The sequence below is a fragment of the Drosophila persimilis genome, unplaced genomic scaffold (genome assembly GCF_003286085.1).
Source record: "Drosophila persimilis strain 14011-0111.01,24,50 unplaced genomic scaffold, DperRS2 tig00001490-arrow-arrow-pilon, whole genome shotgun sequence".
NCBI lineage: Eukaryota > Metazoa > Arthropoda > Insecta > Diptera > Drosophilidae > Drosophila > Drosophila persimilis.
Window position 1 is genome coordinate 41,739 of NW_020825505.1, and position 20,459 is coordinate 62,197.

The 20,459-nt window shown below is 36.7% G+C and overlaps 4 non-coding genes and 1 pseudogene across 4 annotated transcripts; all 5 read left to right on the forward strand.

Moving 5' to 3' along the window:
• Nucleotides 1-4,789: 4,789 nt before the first annotated feature.
• Nucleotides 4,790-6,784, forward strand: LOC113566995. Its single transcript, XR_003409294.1, has one exon. It is a non-coding gene; the product is annotated as a small subunit ribosomal RNA (ribosomal RNA).
• A 596-nt stretch (nt 6,785-7,380) lies between these two features.
• LOC113567001 lies at nt 7,381-7,559 on the forward strand. Its single transcript, XR_003409297.1, has one exon. It is a non-coding gene; the product is annotated as a 5.8S ribosomal RNA (ribosomal RNA).
• A 415-nt stretch (nt 7,560-7,974) lies between these two features.
• On the forward strand, nt 7,975-14,679 carry LOC113566997 (annotated as a pseudogene).
• Nucleotides 14,680-17,346: 2,667 nt separating this feature from the next.
• LOC113566996 lies at nt 17,347-19,341 on the forward strand. The gene has a single exon (XR_003409295.1). It is a non-coding gene; the product is annotated as a small subunit ribosomal RNA (ribosomal RNA).
• A 596-nt stretch (nt 19,342-19,937) lies between these two features.
• Nucleotides 19,938-20,116, forward strand: LOC113567002. The gene has a single exon (XR_003409298.1). It is a non-coding gene; the product is annotated as a 5.8S ribosomal RNA (ribosomal RNA).
• The last annotated feature ends 343 nt before the right edge of the window (nt 20,117-20,459 follow it).

Consider the following 20,459-nt stretch of genomic DNA (forward strand, 5'->3'; position numbering starts at 1 on the left):
ATGCCGAACAGTGTCCACCATGGCGCTGCAAGTACTAGCTGGAGCCCCCCCGTTTGATCTGGTTGCCAGACGCCTGGCAATCAGCTTCAAACTAAAGCGTGACTACCCGCTGGAGGAGAGCGATTGGCTGTACGGCGAAGATTTGGCAAATCTTAGCTGGAAGCAGAAGATGGCGCGACTAGACGAAGACCTGTTGTGCGAGTGGCAACGCAGATGGGATGATGGTGACTCCCCAGGACGGGTGACGCACCGCTTCATCCCGAACGCAGGCTTCGTCTACAGCGAACGAAGGTTTGGCTTCACGCTGCGCGCTGGGTTCCTGCTGACGGGCCACGGATCGCTCAATGCATTTCTGCATGGAAGAAGCCTTAGCGACACGCCAGCATGTATATGCGGCGCAGAACGCGAGGATTGGCAGCACTTCCTATGTGCTTGTCCACTCTATACAGACTTGCGATACCTCGATGGACTTGGAGTGCAGTACACGGATGGCGACTGGACCTTCTCCGATGTGACGGCTTCTCAGGAGAGAATGCGGACTCTCGACAGGTTCGCCGGACTGGCGTTCTCCAGGCGACAACAGCTGCTGAATGCGCAAGCGGCGCACGGGCTGGGTGGATTCCCTATCCAGGCCGGTCGGGGCTAAAAGGGAGGATCGAGCTGAGTCCTTAAGATCGGTACCACGGGTTGTGCAGTTCCAAGGCTGCACATTGAGGTCGGCCCCCTAGTGGGAGTATCGTGGTGGCTGTGGTTGATACCCAAACGTTACGCGGGGAGAGCCGCTAGGCTCCTCGTGGAGTTGCGCTCTCAACCGGGTGCCGAGACCCATAGATCGGAAGACGTGTTAGATACACCTCGCCCCTCACCAAGGGGGATTGTATGCCCGACCAGGATACTTTCAATTGGTACCAGAAGAGTCGCTATGTACATAGCTATAGCTTCTTTTTAGGGGCGCTAACTGGCGCATTGTACCAGGTTCCTGCGTATGTAGCGGTGGTGCGTGATGGCGTGATATATGTAAATATATCGCACTAATCGAGGCTAAGCTGCAAATAAACATTAGACGCCGTGGTTGAAATCCCTCCCTGAGGAACCGCCACGTAAAATAAAGCTGAGTGATCAGATTCATTCTGTCCCTATCTACTATCTAGCGAAACCACAGCCAAGGGAACGGGCTTGGAATAATTAGCGGGGAAAGAAGACCCTTTTGAGCTTGACTCTAATCTGGCAGTGTAAGGAGACATAAGAGGTGTAGCATAAGTGGGAGATATTAGATTTCGGTTTGGTATCGACAATGAAATACCACTACTCTTATTGTTTCCTTACTTACTTGATTAAATGGAACGTGTATCATTTCCTAGCCATTATACGGATATATTTATTATATCTTATGGTATTGGGTTTTGATGCAAGCTTCTTGATCAAAGTATCACGAGTTTGTTATATAATCGCAAACAAATTCTTTAATGAGAAAATGCATTTATGTATTTTCAATTTGAAAATTTGGTATAACTCCAATTACTCAGGTATGATCCAATTCAAGGACATTGCCAGGTAGGGAGTTTGACTGGGGCGGTACATCTCTCAAATAATAACGGAGGTGTCCCAAGGCCAGCTCAGTGCGGACAGAAACCACACATAGAGCAAAAGGGCAAATGCTGACTTGATCTCGGTGTTCAGTACACACAGGGACAGCAAAAGCTCGGCCTATCGATCCTTTTGGTTTAAAGAGTTTTTAACAAGAGGTGTCAGAAAAGTTACCATAGGGATAACTGGCTTGTGGCGGCCAAGCGTTCATAGCGACGTCGCTTTTTGATCCTTCGATGTCGGCTCTTCCTATCATTGTGAAGCAAAATTCACCAAGCGTTGGATTGTTCACCCATGCAAGGGAACGTGAGCTGGGTTTAGACCGTCGTGAGACAGGTTAGTTTTACCCTACTAATGACAAAACGTTGTTGCGACAGCATTCCTGCGTAGTACGAGAGGAACCGCAGGTACGGACCAATGGCACAATACTTGTTCGAGCGAACAGTGGTATGACGCTACGTCCGTTGGATTATGCCTGAACGCCTCTAAGGTCGTATCCGTGCTGGACTGCAATGATAAATAAGGGGCAATTTGCATTGTATGGCTTCTAAACCATTAAAAGTTTATAATTTATTTTATAAACGACAATGGATGTGATGCCAATGTAATTTGTAACATAGTAAATTGGGAGGATCATCGATCACCTGATGCCGCGCTAGTTGCATATAAAAACATTATTTAATACAATGACAAAGCCTAGAATCAATTGTAAACGACTTTTGTAACAGGCAAGGTGTTGTAAGTGGTTGAGCAGCTGCCATACTGCGATCCACTGAAGCTTATCCTTTGCTTGATGATTCGATATATATAAATTTATTCTTTATATATGAAAATTATTTTTATATATTTATATGAATATATACCTATAAATGGTAATATATATATATATATATATTAAAAAGAATATATTTTATATAAATATGGATAAATTATTTATCCTATATAAATTACGTTGGCTTGAATATGAATATAATGTTATATTATAAGTTTGTTATACTTAATTACATATGAAATGATACTTATAAAAATTGTATTATGTAAACACACGAAACATAGTGTATATGCATATGTGCAAATGTGAATGTATATATGAAATAATATGAATGCAAAAAGCATGGAGTGATCGTATGTGGAACTTGGAAGTATTTCTAATATTGGAATTTAATGATATGTGATATGAATGCAAGAATTAAATACTTTGGTATATAAAATGTGATAATATTATATGTTATATTATAACATGAGCATGATTTGATTATGAATTAGGTTTTATATGGATATGGATATGGATATGGGAATGTTTCTCATATATAATATAACATTATAGCATAATCATAATGCGATTATAAATATAGAAAATATAAAAATGTATTTAATATAAATAGATATATTACGTGTATATGTGAAATTAAAGCAAAGATACCAGCTGATATGATATCTTTCATGTAAATGAATGATGAATGTAATGAAAAATAATTAATTTAATTTCATATGATATGGGGAACATACTAAGTCGGCAATGTCTGTTTATTTTATATGCGTATATATATTTTTCTTAATATATATGAATAATTTTGAAGTGATAGTATAATATTTTGTATTAAAATACGAAAAGAAACTATTTTTAAAAGGTACTCTCAAGTAAAAATACCTGATTTGCGGAAAGCGTGGCAGAAAACCTATATAGGGAGTGGTAGTCTCGTGCATGGTATATTTCATATGAAAATTTTATAATGAAAAATTATTAATTTATTTCATATGATATGGGGAATATACTTAGCCGGCAATGTCTGTGTATTTTATATGAATATATATATATTTCTTAGTATATATGAATAATTTTGAAGTGATAGTATTGTATTTTTTATTAAAATACGAAAAGAAACTATTGTTAAGAGGCACTCTCAAGTAAAAATACCCGATTTGCGGAAAGCGTGGCAGAAAACCTATATAGGGAGTGGTAGTCTCGTGCATGGTATATTTCATATGAAAATTTTATAATGAAAAATTATTAATTTATTTCATATGATATGGGGAATATACTTAGCCGGCAATGTCTGTGTGTTTTATATGAATATATATATATTTCTTAGTATATATGAATAATTTTGAAGTGATAGTATTGTATTTTTTATTAAAATACGAAAAGAAACTATTGTTAAGAGGCACTCTCAAGTAAAAATACCCGATTTGCGGAAAGCGTGGCAGAAAACCTATATAGGGAGTGGTAGTCTCGTGCATGGTATATTTCATATGAAAATTTTATAATGAAAAATTATTAATTTATTTCATATGATATGGGGAATATACTTAGCCGGCAATGTCTGTGTATTTTATATGAATATATATATATTTCTTAGTATATATGAATAATTTTGAAGTGATAGTATTGTATTTTTTATTAAAATACGAAAAGAAACTATTGTTAAGAGGCACTCTAAAGCAAAAATACCCGATTTGCGGAAAGCGTGGCAGAAAACCTATACATGATGGACAGTTGATGTCCATCGGTATTGTATACAATATTTGGTACAGTATTGTATATAATATTATTATATGTTGTCATTATACTCAAAGTAGTGTTTAATAGGAGATATTTGTTTTCAAATTGATCTTAATAAAGATAATATAGTGAAACTAACCAAGATATATACTATTTAGTATATATCATTTCTGTTTCGAATTATTATCGTGAATTTTTGGAAATGGTCTTATATGATTAAATATTGTATGAGTGCCATTTCAACAATGTACCAGCATATATAATCAAAGCGATTTATATGCAAATTCAAATATTGCCAAAATATATAAATTCCATTCCACATGAACTCATGTGTTTGGTTTTATTTAATGTATATCACAAAAAACGCATACGAAATTGGATAAATTTTAAATTTGTTGTTAAAATACATAGTTTAAACACAATTAATATTGGTTTAAGCCTATATACGTGTGATAATATATTAAGTGCAAATAAAAAGATATTTTTGAACGAAAAAAAAATGTATATAATAAAATATATATATTTATATAGAGAAAAATGGCGAATGTGAATGCTATATAAAAATGGCCACAATCGTTTAACAAATTCTCATAAACTGTTGATTAAAAATATTTATTTATTTTTTTTTTTTATTCAAAAGTATTATTGAGTTGTCAAATATTTACATATGTGAGCGTATGCGCACGAAACGAAAACATTATTCTGGTTGATCCTGCCAGTAGTTATATGCTTGTCTCAAAGATTAAGCCATGCATGTCTAAGTACACACGAATTAAAAGTGAAACCGCAAAAGGCTCATTATATCAGTTATGGTTCCTTAGATCGTTAACAGTTACTTGGATAACTGTGGTAATTCTAGAGCTAATACATGCAATTAAAACACGGACCTTATGGGACGTGTGCTTTTATTAGGCTAAAACCAAGCGATCGTAAGATCGTTACATTGGTTGAACTCTAGATAACATGCAGATCGTATGGTCTTGTACCGACGACAGATCTTTCAAATGTCTGCCCTATCAACTTTTGATGGTAGTATCTAGGACTACCATGGTTGCAACGGGTAACGGGGAATCAGGGTTCGATTCCGGAGAGGGAGCCTGAGAAACGGCTACCACATCTAAGGAAGGCAGCAGGCGCGTAAATTACCCACTCCCAGCTCGGGGAGGTAGTGACGAAAAATAACAATACAGGACTCATATCCGAGGCCCTGTAATTGGAATGAGTACACTTTAAATCCTTTAACAAGGACCAATTGGAGGGCAAGTCTGGTGCCAGCAGCCGCGGTAATTCCAGCTCCAATAGCGTATATTAAAGTTGTTGCGGTTAAAACGTTCGTAGTTGAACTTGTGCTTCATACGGGTAGTACAACTTACAATTGTGGTTACTACTATACCTTTATGTATGTAAGCGTATTACCGGTGGAGTTCTTATATATAATTAAGTACTTGTATTTTTTTATATATTCCTCCTATTTAAAAACCTGCATTAGTGCTCTTCATCGAGTGTTATTGTGGGCCGGTACAATTACTTTGAACAAATTAGAGTGCTTAAAGCAGGCTTCAAATGCCTGAATATTCTGTGCATGGGATAATGAAATAAGACCTCTGTTCTGCTTTCATTGGTTTTCAGATCAAGAGGTAATGATTAATAGAAGCAGTTTGGGGGCATTAGTATTACGACGCGAGAGGTGAAATTCTTGGACCGTCGTAAGACTAACTTAAGCGAAAGCATTTGCCAAAGATGTTTTCATTAATCAAGAACGAAAGTTAGAGGTTCGAAGGCGATCAGATACCGCCCTAGTTCTAACCATAAACGATGCCAGCTAGCAATTGGGTGTAGCTACTTTTATGGCTCTCTCAGTCGCTTCCCGGGAAACCAAAGCTTTTGGGCTCCGGGGGAAGTATGGTTGCAAAGCTGAAACTTAAAGGAATTGACGGAAGGGCACCACCAGGAGTGGAGCCTGCGGCTTAATTTGACTCAACACGGGAAAACTTACCAGGTCCGAACATAAGTGTGTAAGACAGATTGATAGCTCTTTCTCGAATCTATGGGTGGTGGTGCATGGCCGTTCTTAGTTCGTGGAGTGATTTGTCTGGTTAATTCCGATAACGAACGAGACTCAAATATATTAAATAGATATCTTCAGGATTATGGTGTTGAAGCTTATATAGCCTTCATTCATGGTGGCAGTAAAATGTTTATTGTGTTTGAATGTGTTTATATAAGTGGAGCCGTACCTGTTGGTTTGTCCCATTATAAGGACACTAGCTTCTTAAATGGACAAATTGCGTCTAGCAATAATGAGATTGAGCAATAACAGGTCTGTGATGCCCTTAGATGTCCTGGGCTGCACGCGCGCTACAATGAAAGTATCAACGTGTATTTCCTAGACCGAGAGGTCCGGGTAAACCGCTGAACCACTTTCATGCTTGGGATTGTGAACTGAAACTGTTCACATGAACTTGGAATTCCCAGTAAGTGTGAGTCATTAACTCGCATTGATTACGTCCCTGCCCTTTGTACACACCGCCCGTCGCTACTACCGATTGAATTATTTAGTGAGGTCTCCGGACGTGATCACTGTGACGCCTTGCGTGTTACGGTTGTTTCGCAAAAGTTGACCGAACTTGATTATTTAGAGGAAGTAAAAGTCGTAACAAGGTTTCCGTAGGTGAACCTGCGGAAGGATCATTATTGTATGTTTCTACCGTTAACAAAAATATTTATATATTGCCAATTTACCAAACAAAATATGTTTTTATAAAATCATAATTGTAAAATAAAATATATTCAGTTGTATATATTATATGTTTATATTAATTATATTGCCAATATACTCATTTAGTAGTAGCTATACATATAACATTGTGTTCTATGTGTGTAGCAATTAATATATAAATACATATTGATGATATTATTACAATAATATTGATTTATAAAATCTGTGTGCATATGTACCATAGTATGCACGCGTTGCGAATATGTATTGTCCATCATAGCTATGGGCATACATTGGTTAATGCAACAGCCTAAAAAGTACAATGTTGTACCTGATTTCAGGTTAATACTTTTATATAAATTGATAATTATCAAACAAGCCAAAATACATATTATATTATTTAACAATATGGTAATATATCGCTTATATAAAACTAAGACATTTCGCAACATTCTTTTAGGATAAAACTAAAATTTATTGAAGGAATTGATATATGCCAGTAAAATGGTGTATTTTTAATTTCTTTCAATAAAGACATATCTGACAAATAAATGAATAAACAAATTTTAATCACTCTAAGCGGTGGATCACTCGGCTCATGGGTCGATGAAGAACGCAGCAAACTGTGCGTCATCGTGTGAACTGCAGGACACATGAACATCGACATTTTGAACGCATATCGCAGTCCATGCTGTTTGGTACTTTAATTAATTTTATAGTGCTGCTTGGACTACATATGGTTGAGGGTTGTAAGACTATGCTAAATAAGTTGTTTAAAAATTTTACGAAATTTTTAAGCATATTGTATATTATTGGATATATATATATATATATATTCATAATATTGATATTAAATGGAAACGCATTATCTCTCATTGTTGTATATATTTGTGTGAGAAGAACGAAGAAAAATATATATTTTTTTGTCCTTTTTGAATCAAATAATACTGAGGAATGTCTAGCATAAAAAAATAATTAAAGTTTTTTCATCTAGAATTGCCTCTTATTAATGTTTCGAAAGGAAATTTTGTTGTAAATATAAATATTTAATATTCTTCGTGATATTCGTTATAAAATACGAATATTATAATGATTTCATTATGAGAACGCTCTATATATAATAATATAGTGTAATTATCATTATAAATTTTAATATACGTATATACAACCTCAACTCATATGGGACTACCCCCTGAATTTAAGCATATTAATTAGGGGAGGAAAAGAAACTAACCAGGATTTTCTTAGTAGCGGCGAGCGAAAAGAAATCAGTTCAGCACTAAGTCACTTTGTCTATATGGCAAACGTGAGATGCAGTGTATGGAGCGTCAATATTCTAGTATGAGAAATTAACGATTTAAGTCCTTCTTAAATGAGGCCATTTACCCATAGAGGGTGCCAGGCCCGTATAACGTTAATGATTACTAGATGATGTTTCCAAAGAGTCGTGTTGCTTGATAGTGCAGCACTAAGTGGGTGGTAAACTCCATCTAAAACTAAATATAACCATGAGACCGATAGTAAACAAGTACCGTGAGGGAAAGTTGAAAAGAACTCTGAATAGAGAGTTAAACAGTACGTGAAACTGCTTAGAGGTTAAGCCCGATGAACCTGAATATCCGTTATGGAAAATTCATCATTAAAGTTGTAATATTTTAACAATATTATAATAATAGTGTGCATTTTTTCCATATAAGGACATTGTAATCTATTAGCATATAACAAATTTATCATAAAATATGACTTATAGTTTATTCAAATTATTATGCTTGCATTTTAACATAGAATAAATGTCATTAATTTGATAAAGTGTTGATAAATTAAAATTAATACAGTGCGTTAATTTTTCGAAATTATATAATGGCATAATTATCATTGATTTTTGTGTTTATTATATGCATTTGTATGATTAACAATGCGAAAGATTCAGGATACCTTCGGGACCCGTCTTGAAACACGGACCAAGGAGTCTAACATATGTGCAAGTTATTGGGAGATAAACCTAATAGCGTAATTAACTTGACTAATAATGGGATTAGTTTTTTAACTATTTATAGATAATTAACACAATCCCGGGGCGTTCTATATAGTTATGTATAATAATATTTATATTATTTATGCCTCTAACTGGAACGTACCTTGAGCATATATGCTGTGACCCGAAAGATGGTGAACTATACTTGATCAGGTTGAAGTCAGGGGAAACCCTGATGGAAGACCGAAACAGTTCTGACGTGCAAATCGATTGTCAGAATTGAGTATAGGGGCGAAAGACCAATCGAACCATCTAGTAGCTGGTTCCTTCCGAAGTTTCCCTCAGGATAGCTGGTGCATTTTAATGTTATATAAAATAATCTTATCTGGTAAAGCGAATGATTAGAGGCCTTAGGGTCGAAACGATCTTAACCTATTCTCAAACTTTAAATGGGTAAGAACCTTAACTTTCTTGATATGAAGTTTAAGGTTATGATATAATGTGCCCAGTGGGCCACTTTTGGTAAGCAGAACTGGCGCTGTGGGATGAACCAAACGTAATGTTACGGTGCCCAAATTAACAACTCATGCAGAAACCATGAAAGGCGTTGGTTGCTTAAAACAGCAGGACGGTGATCATGGAAGTCGAAATCCGCTAAGGAGTGTGTAACAACTCACCTGCCGAAGCAACTAGCCCTTAAAATGGATGGCGCTTAAGTTGTATACCTATACATTACCGCTAAAGTAGATGATTTATATTACTTGTGATATAAATTTTGAAACTTTAGTGAGTAGGAAGGTACAATGGTATGCGTAGAAGTGTTTGGCGTAAGCCTTCATGGAGCTGCCATTGGCACAGATCTTGGTGGTAGTAGCAAATAATCGAATGAGACCTTGGAGGACTGAAGTGGAGAAGGGTTTCGTGTGAACAGTGGTTGATCACGAGTTAGTCGGTCCTAAGTTCAAGGCGAAAGCCGAAAATTTTCAAGTAAAAAATCAGTGAGTAATATTGTCAAATCTTTTATGATTTTTAAATACTTGAATAATTTTGAACGAAAGGGAATACGGTTCCAATTCCGTAACCTGTTGAGTATCCGTTTGTTATTAAATATGGGCCTCGTGCTCATCCTGGCAACAGGAACGACCATAAAGAAGCCGTCGAGAGATATCGGAAGAGTTTTCTTTTCTGTTTTATAGCCGTACTACCATGGAAGTCTTTCGCAGAGAGATATGGTAGATGGGCTAGAAGAGCATGACATATACTGTTGTGTCGATATTTTCTCCTCGGACCTTGAAAATTTATGGTGGGGACACGCAAACTTCTCAACAGGCCGTACCAATATCCGCAGCTGGTCTCCAAGGTGAAGAGTCTCTAGTCGATAGAATAATGTAGGTAAGGGAAGTCGGCAAATTAGATCCGTAACTTCGGGATAAGGATTGGCTCTGAAGATTGAGATAGTCGGGCTTGATTGGGAAACAATAACATGGTTTATGTGCTCGTTCTGGGTAAATAGAGTTTCTATCATTTATGGTAGTTACTTGTTCCCCGGATAGTTTAGTTACGTAGCCAATTGTGGAACTTTCTTGCTAAAATTTTTAAGAATACTAATTGGGTTAAACCAGTTAGTTCTTATTAATTATAACGATTATCAATTAACAATCAATTCAGAACTGGCACGGACTTGGGGAATCCGACTGTCTAATTAAAACAAAGCATTGTGATGGCCCTAGCGGGTGTTGACACAATGTGATTTCTGCCCAGTGCTCTGAATGTCAAAGTGAAGAAATTCAAGTAAGCGCGGGTCAACGGCGGGAGTAACTATGACTCAATGACCAATGGAGAGTTGAGGTTTTGCAATCCATCGTAGATGGTGCGCAGGCCTCGGGTAAGGAAATTACTCTTCAGCGCTTGTCTACTTACCTTATGGAAGTATTTCCCTCACAGAATGACCGCCCCATTCAAACGAGACCTCCACGGAGACCTCGTAATAGGAGACAAGGTAGGAGACAGCAGTACGCCTTAACACAGCGTAACTGGGACAAGCACAAAGGTCGTTGTATAAAAGCCATTTTGGATGGAACTGAGGGGACAGCAACTATGCCAAGTCAAGGTATCATGGGGTCCTATTGGAGACAAGTCATGACACAAACAAGCCCAACATATAGTGGTACGAACACCACGTTCCGGACGGAACACCCACTTGAAGGGGTTTGGTCCCCGATAACACTAGGGGACCTAAGGGTACACAGAGTGTCATTGACGAAATCTCCAGGACCTGATGGAATTACTCCAAGAACTGTCAGGAGTATTCCGTCAGGAGTTATGCTTCGCATAATGAACCTGATACTTTGGTGCGGAAAGTTGCCTGTCTCCATCCGACAGGCACGAACCATCTTCATTCCGAAGGTGGGGAATGCTTCTCGACCGCAAGACTTTCGTCCAATTACGGTACAATCTGTTATGGTAAGGATTTTAAATGCCATTTTGGCTTCCCGGTTGACCTCATCAGTCGACTGGGATCCGCGTCAGCGAGGTTTCCTTCCAACCGACGGATGTGCCGATAATACGACGATAGTCGACTTAATCTTAAGGGATCACCATAAACGTTGTAAATCACTTTATATCGCAACTTTAGATATAAGCAAAGCATTTGACTCGGTGTCTCATGCAGCAGTTAGCGCCACTCTAACTGCATATGGTGCCCCTAAAGAATTCGTTGACTACGTACAAAATTCGTACGAGGTCTGTGGCACAACGCTCAATGGGGACGGATGGAGATCAGAGGAATTCATACCTGCTCGAGGTGTCAGACAGGGTGACCCGCTATCTCCCATAATATTCAACTTGATCATCGATCAGTTGCTTAGGTCCTACCCCAATGAGATTGGTGCCACAATCGGTGATCACACAACAAACGCGGCCGCGTTCGCAGATGATATTGTCTTATTTGCGGAAACTCGTTTAGGCCTTCAAACAATGCTAGACACGACTGTCGATTTTCTATCTTCAGTCGGGCTTACCCTTAACTCGGATAAATGTTTTACAGTTGGAATAAAGGGGCAACCGAAACAGAAGTGTACTGTGGTCATCCCAGAGACCTTCCGTATCGGTTCGCGCTCGTGTCCTGCATTGAAGCGCACAGACGAGTGGAAGTATTTAGGCATAACATTCACTGCACAAGGGAGGACCAGGTACAGTCCAGCCGACGACCTAGGTCCGAAGCTGTTGAGGCTGACAAGGTCCCCCCTAAAACCACAACAGAAATTGTTCGCACTCAGAACAGTTCTTATCCCACAACTTTACCATAAGCTGACCCTAGGTAGTGTGATGATAGGTGTTCTGAGAAAGTGTGACATACTGGTACGTTCGACCGTAAGGAAGTGGTTAGGGCTTCCTCTGGACGTGTCAACTGCATTCTTCCATGCTCCTCATACTTATGGGGGCCTCGGAATCCCTTCAGTTCGTTGGGTAGCGCCAATGCTACGTATGAAAAGATTGAGCAATATTAAGTGGGCCCACCTCGCGCAATCCGAGGCGGCCAGCTCATTTCTTACCGACGAATTGAATAAGGCCCGGGGTAGAACTCTGGCTGGACTGAATGAGTTGACATCGCGTACAGAGATCGAAACGTACTGGGCGAACAGGTTGTATATGTCTGTTGATGGTCGCGGCTTACGTGAAGCGGGACTTTTTCGTCCCCAACACGGCTGGGTGTGTCAGCCCACGCGTTTGCTAACAGGTCAAGATTACCGAAACAGTATCAAGCTGCGAATAAATGCCCTACCATCGAGGTCTCGTACCACGAGGGGCAGAAATGAATTGGAACGGCAATGTCGTGCAGGTTGTGATGCTCCCGAAACAACAAACCACATCCTGCAAAATTGTTACCGTACGCATGGGAGGCGGGTAGCAAGACATAACTGTGTAGTCAATAACCTTAAGAGGATTCTTGAGGAGAAGGGCCACACAGTACACGTCGAACCAAGTTTGCAGCTGGAAACCTCGGTAAGTAAACCAGACCTGGTGTGTATCCGTGACAATCACGCTTGCGTGATTGATGCGCAGATTATAACGGATGGACTGTTTCTCGACGATGTGCACCATCGCAAAGTTGAGAAATATAAAAGACCGGAAGTTATATCTGCACTGCGGAGAGAATTCGGAGTGTCGGGCAACGTCGAAGTCCTATCCGCGACGTTAAACTGGCGTGGGATCTGGAGCAATCAATCCGTTAGAAGATTGATAGCAAAGGGTCTCATCTCATCCGGTGACAGCAATGTCATTAGCGCCAGAGTGGTAACAGGCGGACTATATTGCTTCAGACAGTTCATGTATCTCGCAGGTTACACTCGGGATTGGACTTAGCCTATACACTATGTTGGAGAGAAGACGCTTGCTACCTAGGCAAAATGTGAAATTAGGTATAAACATCGTGGTTGTAAAACTTGAGGTGGGTTTTTAGTACGTATGCGTGATTACTTCGTAATCATGAATCGTGCATGCTAGTGGGGTTTGGCCTCCACTAGTATCTTTGAAGATTTTCCTTCCTCAGCGATCAAAAAAAAAAAAAAAAAAAATAGCCAAATGCCTCGTCATCTAATTAGTGACGCGCATGAATGGATTAACGAGATTCCTACTGTCCCTATCTACTATCTAGCGAAACCACAGCCAAGGGAACGGGCTTGGAATAATTAGCGGGGAAAGAAGACCCTTTTGAGCTTGACTCTAATCTGGCAGTGTAAGGAGACATAAGAGGTGTAGCATAAGTGGGAGATATTAGATTTCGGTTTGGTATCGACAATGAAATACCACTACTCTTATTGTTTCCTTACTTACTTGATTAAATGGAACGTGTATCATTTCCTAGCCATTATACGGATATATTTATTATATCTTATGGTATTGGGTTTTGATGCAAGCTTCTTGATCAAAGTATCACGAGTTTGTTATATAATCGCAAACAAATTCTTTAATGAGAAAATGCATTTATGTATTTTCAATTTGAAAATTTGGTATAACTCCAATTACTCAGGTATGATCCAATTCAAGGACATTGCCAGGTAGGGAGTTTGACTGGGGCGGTACATCTCTCAAATAATAACGGAGGTGTCCCAAGGCCAGCTCAGTGCGGACAGAAACCACACATAGAGCAAAAGGGCAAATGCTGACTTGATCTCGGTGTTCAGTACACACAGGGACAGCAAAAGCTCGGCCTATCGATCCTTTTGGTTTAAAGAGTTTTTAACAAGAGGTGTCAGAAAAGTTACCATAGGGATAACTGGCTTGTGGCGGCCAAGCGTTCATAGCGACGTCGCTTTTTGATCCTTCGATGTCGGCTCTTCCTATCATTGTGAAGCAAAATTCACCAAGCGTTGGATTGTTCACCCATGCAAGGGAACGTGAGCTGGGTTTAGACCGTCGTGAGACAGGTTAGTTTTACCCTACTAATGACAAAACGTTGTTGCGACAGCATTCCTGCGTAGTACGAGAGGAACCGCAGGTACGGACCAATGGCACAATACTTGTTCGAGCGAACAGTGGTATGACGCTACGTCCGTTGGATTATGCCTGAACGCCTCTAAGGTCGTATCCGTGCTGGACTGCAATGATAAATAAGGGGCAATTTGCATTGTATGGCTTCTAAACCATTAAAAGTTTATAATTTATTTTATAAACGACAATGGATGTGATGCCAATGTAATTTGTAACATAGTAAATTGGGAGGATCATCGATCACCTGATGCCGCGCTAGTTGCATATAAAAACATTATTTAATACAATGACAAAGCCTAGAATCAATTGTAAACGACTTTTGTAACAGGCAAGGTGTTGTAAGTGGTTGAGCAGCTGCCATACTGCGATCCACTGAAGCTTATCCTTTGCTTGATGATTCGATATATATAAATTTATTCTTTATATATGAAAATTATTTTTATATATTTATATGAATATATACCTATAAATGGTAATATATATATATATATATATTAAAAAGAATATATTTTATATAAATATGGATAAATTATTTATCCTATATAAATTACGTTGGCTTGAATATGAATATAATGTTATATTATAAGTTTGTTATACTTAATTACATATGAAATGATACTTATAAAAATTGTATTATGTAAACACACGAAACATAGTGTATATGCATATGTGCAAATGTGAATGTATATATGAAATAATATGAATGCAAAAAGCATGGAGTGATCGTATGTGGAACTTGGAAGTATTTCTAATATTGGAATTTAATGATATGTGATATGAATGCAAGAATTAAATACTTTGGTATATAAAATGTGATAATATTATATGTTATATTATAACATGAGCATGATTTGATTATGAATTAGGTTTTATATGGATATGGATATGGATATGGGAATGTTTCTCATATATAATATAACATTATAGCATAATCATAATGCGATTATAAATATAGAAAATATAAAAATGTATTTAATATAAATAGATATATTACGTGTATATGTGAAATTAAAGCAAAGATACCAGCTGATATGATATCTTTCATGTAAATGAATGATGAATGTAATGAAAAATAATTAATTTAATTTCATATGATATGGGGAACATACTAAGTCGGCAATGTCTGTTTATTTTATATGCGTATATATATTTTTCTTAATATATATGAATAATTTTGAAGTGATAGTATAATATTTTGTATTAAAATACGAAAAGAAACTATTTTTAAAAGGTACTCTCAAGTAAAAATACCTGATTTGCGGAAAGCGTGGCAGAAAACCTATATAGGGAGTGGTAGTCTCGTGCATGGTATATTTCATATGAAAATTTTATAATGAAAAATTATTAATTTATTTCATATGATATGGGGAATATACTTAGCCGGCAATGTCTGTGTATTTTATATGAATATATATATATTTCTTAGTATATATGAATAATTTTGAAGTGATAGTATTGTATTTTTTATTAAAATACGAAAAGAAACTATTGTTAAGAGGCACTCTCAAGTAAAAATACCCGATTTGCGGAAAGCGTGGCAGAAAACCTATATAGGGAGTGGTAGTCTCGTGCATGGTATATTTCATATGAAAATTTTATAATGAAAAATTATTAATTTATTTCATATGATATGGGGAATATACTTAGCCGGCAATGTCTGTGTGTTTTATATGAATATATATATATTTCTTAGTATATATGAATAATTTTGAAGTGATAGTATTGTATTTTTTATTAAAATACGAAAAGAAACTATTGTTAAGAGGCACTCTCAAGTAAAAATACCCGATTTGCGGAAAGCGTGGCATAAAACCTATATAGGGAGTGGTAGTCTCGTGCATGGTATATTTCATATGAAAATTTTATAATGAAAAATTATTAATTTATTTCATATGATATGGGGAATATACTTAGCCGGCAATGTCTGTGTGTTTTATATGAATATATATATATTTCTTAGTATATATGAATAATTTTGAAGTGATAGTATTGTATTTTTTATTAAAATACGAAAAGAAACTATTGTTAAGAGGCACTCTCAAGTAAAAATACCCGATTTGCGGAAAGCGTGGCATAAAACCTATATAGGGAGTGGTAGTCTCGTGCATGGTATATTTCATATGAAAATTTTATAATGAAAAATTATTAATTTATTTCATATGATATGGGGAATATACTTAGCCGGCAATGTCTGTGTATTTTATATGAATATATATATATTTCTTAATATATATGAATAATTTTGAAGTGATAGTATTGTATTTTTTATTAAAATACGAAAAGAAACTATTGTTAAGAGGCACTCTAAAGCAAAAATACCCGATTTGCGGAAAGCGTGGCAGAAAACCTATACATGATGGACAGTTGATGTCCATCGGTATTGTATACAATATTTGGTACAGTATTGTATATAATATTATTATATGTTGTCATTATACTCAAAGTAGTGTTTAATAGGAGATATTTGTTTTCAAATTGATCTTAATAAAGATAATATAGTGAAACTAACCAAGATATATACTATTTAGTATATATCATTTCTGTTTCGAATTATTATCGTGAATTTTTGGAAATGGTCTTATATGATTAAATATTGTATGAGTGCCATTTCAACAATGTACCAGCATATATAATCAAAGCGATTTATATGCAAATTCAAATATTGCCAAAATATATAAATTCCATTCCACATGAACTCATGTGTTTGGTTTTATTTAATGTATATCACAAAAAACGCATACGAAATTGGATAAATTTTAAATTTGTTGTTAAAATACATAGTTTAAACACAATTAATATTGGTTTAAGCCTATATACGTGTGATAATATATTAAGTGCAAATAAAAAGATATTTTTGAACGAAAAAAAAATGTATATAATAAAATATATATATTTATATAGAGAAAAATGGCGAATGTGAATGCTATATAAAAATGGCCACAATCGTTTAACAAATTCTCATAAACTGTTGATAAAAAATATTTATTTATTTTTTTTTTTTATTCAAAAGTATTATTGAGTTGTCAAATATTTACATATGTGAGCGTATGCGCACGAAACGAAAACATTATTCTGGTTGATCCTGCCAGTAGTTATATGCTTGTCTCAAAGATTAAGCCATGCATGTCTAAGTACACACGAATTAAAAGTGAAACCGCAAAAGGCTCATTATATCAGTTATGGTTCCTTAGATCGTTAACAGTTACTTGGATAACTGTGGTAATTCTAGAGCTAATACATGCAATTAAAACACGGACCTTATGGGACGTGTGCTTTTATTAGGCTAAAACCAAGCGATCGTAAGATCGTTACATTGGTTGAACTCTAGATAACATGCAGATCGTATGGTCTTGTACCGACGACAGATCTTTCAAATGTCTGCCCTATCAACTTTTGATGGTAGTATCTAGGACTACCATGGTTGCAACGGGTAACGGGGAATCAGGGTTCGATTCCGGAGAGGGAGCCTGAGAAACGGCTACCACATCTAAGGAAGGCAGCAGGCGCGTAAATTACCCACTCCCAGCTCGGGGAGGTAGTGACGAAAAATAACAATACAGGACTCATATCCGAGGCCCTGTAATTGGAATGAGTACACTTTAAATCCTTTAACAAGGACCAATTGGAGGGCAAGTCTGGTGCCAGCAGCCGCGGTAATTCCAGCTCCAATAGCGTATATTAAAGTTGTTGCGGTTAAAACGTTCGTAGTTGAACTTGTGCTTCATACGGGTAGTACAACTTACAATTGTGGTTACTACTATACCTTTATGTATGTAAGCGTATTACCGGTGGAGTTCTTATATATAATTAAGTACTTGTATTTTTTTATATATTCCTCCTATTTAAAAACCTGCATTAGTGCTCTTCATCGAGTGTTATTGTGGGCCGGTACAATTACTTTGAACAAATTAGAGTGCTTAAAGCAGGCTTCAAATGCCTGAATATTCTGTGCATGGGATAATGAAATAAGACCTCTGTTCTGCTTTCATTGGTTTTCAGATCAAGAGGTAATGATTAATAGAAGCAGTTTGGGGGCATTAGTATTACGACGCGAGAGGTGAAATTCTTGGACCGTCGTAAGACTAACTTAAGCGAAAGCATTTGCCAAAGATGTTTTCATTAATCAAGAACGAAAGTTAGAGGTTCGAAGGCGATCAGATACCGCCCTAGTTCTAACCATAAACGATGCCAGCTAGCAATTGGGTGTAGCTACTTTTATGGCTCTCTCAGTCGCTTCCCGGGAAACCAAAGCTTTTGGGCTCCGGGGGAAGTATGGTTGCAAAGCTGAAACTTAAAGGAATTGACGGAAGGGCACCACCAGGAGTGGAGCCTGCGGCTTAATTTGACTCAACACGGGAAAACTTACCAGGTCCGAACATAAGTGTGTAAGACAGATTGATAGCTCTTTCTCGAATCTATGGGTGGTGGTGCATGGCCGTTCTTAGTTCGTGGAGTGATTTGTCTGGTTAATTCCGATAACGAACGAGACTCAAATATATTAAATAGATATCTTCAGGATTATGGTGTTGAAGCTTATATAGCCTTCATTCATGGTGGCAGTAAAATGTTTATTGTGTTTGAATGTGTTTATATAAGTGGAGCCGTACCTGTTGGTTTGTCCCATTATAAGGACACTAGCTTCTTAAATGGACAAATTGCGTCTAGCAATAATGAGATTGAGCAATAACAGGTCTGTGATGCCCTTAGATGTCCTGGGCTGCACGCGCGCTACAATGAAAGTATCAACGTGTATTTCCTAGACCGAGAGGTCCGGGTAAACCGCTGAACCACTTTCATGCTTGGGATTGTGAACTGAAACTGTTCACATGAACTTGGAATTCCCAGTAAGTGTGAGTCATTAACTCGCATTGATTACGTCCCTGCCCTTTGTACACACCGCCCGTCGCTACTACCGATTGAATTATTTAGTGAGGTCTCCGGACGTGATCACTGTGACGCCTTGCGTGTTACGGTTGTTTCGCAAAAGTTGACCGAACTTGATTATTTAGAGGAAGTAAAAGTCGTAACAAGGTTTCCGTAGGTGAACCTGCGGAAGGATCATTATTGTATGTTTCTACCGTTAACAAAAATATTTATATATTGCCAATTTACCAAACAAAATATGTTTTTATAAAATCATAATTGTAAAATAAAATATATTCAGTTGTATATATTATATGTTTATATTAATTATATTGCCAATATACTCATTTAGTAGTAGCTATACATATAACATTGTGTTCTATGTGTGTAGCAATTAATATATAAATACATATTGATGATATTATTACAATAATATTGATTTATAAAATCTGTGTGCATATGTACCATAGTATGCACGCGTTGCGAATATGTATTGTCCATCATAGCTATGGGCATACATTGGTTAATGCAACAGCCTAAAAAGTACAATGTTGTACCTGATTTCAGGTTAATACTTTTATATAAATTGATAATTATCAAACAAGCCAAAATACATATTATATTATTTAACAATATGGTAATATATCGCTTATATAAAACTAAGACATTTCGCAACATTCTTTTAGGATAAAACTAAAATTTATTGAAGGAATTGATATATGCCAGTAAAATGGTGTATTTTTAATTTCTTTCAATAAAGACATATCTGACAAATAAATGAATAAACAAATTTTAATCACTCTAAGCGGTGGATCACTCGGCTCATGGGTCGATGAAGAACGCAGCAAACTGTGCGTCATCGTGTGAACTGCAGGACACATGAACATCGACATTTTGAACGCATATCGCAGTCCATGCTGTTTGGTACTTTAATTAATTTTATAGTGCTGCTTGGACTACATATGGTTGAGGGTTGTAAGACTATGCTAAATAAGTTGTTTAAAAATTTTACGAAATTTTTAAGCATATTGTATATTATTGGATATATATATATATATATATTCATAATATTGATATTAAATGGAAACGCATTATCTCTCATTGTTGTATATATTTGTGTGAGAAGAACGAAGAAAAATATATATTTTTTTGTCCTTTTTGAATCAAATAATACTGAGGAATGTCTAGCATAAAAAAATAATTAAAGTTTTTTCATCTAGAATTGCCTCTTATTAATGTTTCGAAAGGAAATTTTGTTGTAAATATAAATATTTAATATTCTTCGTGATATTCGTTATAAAATACGAATATTATAATGA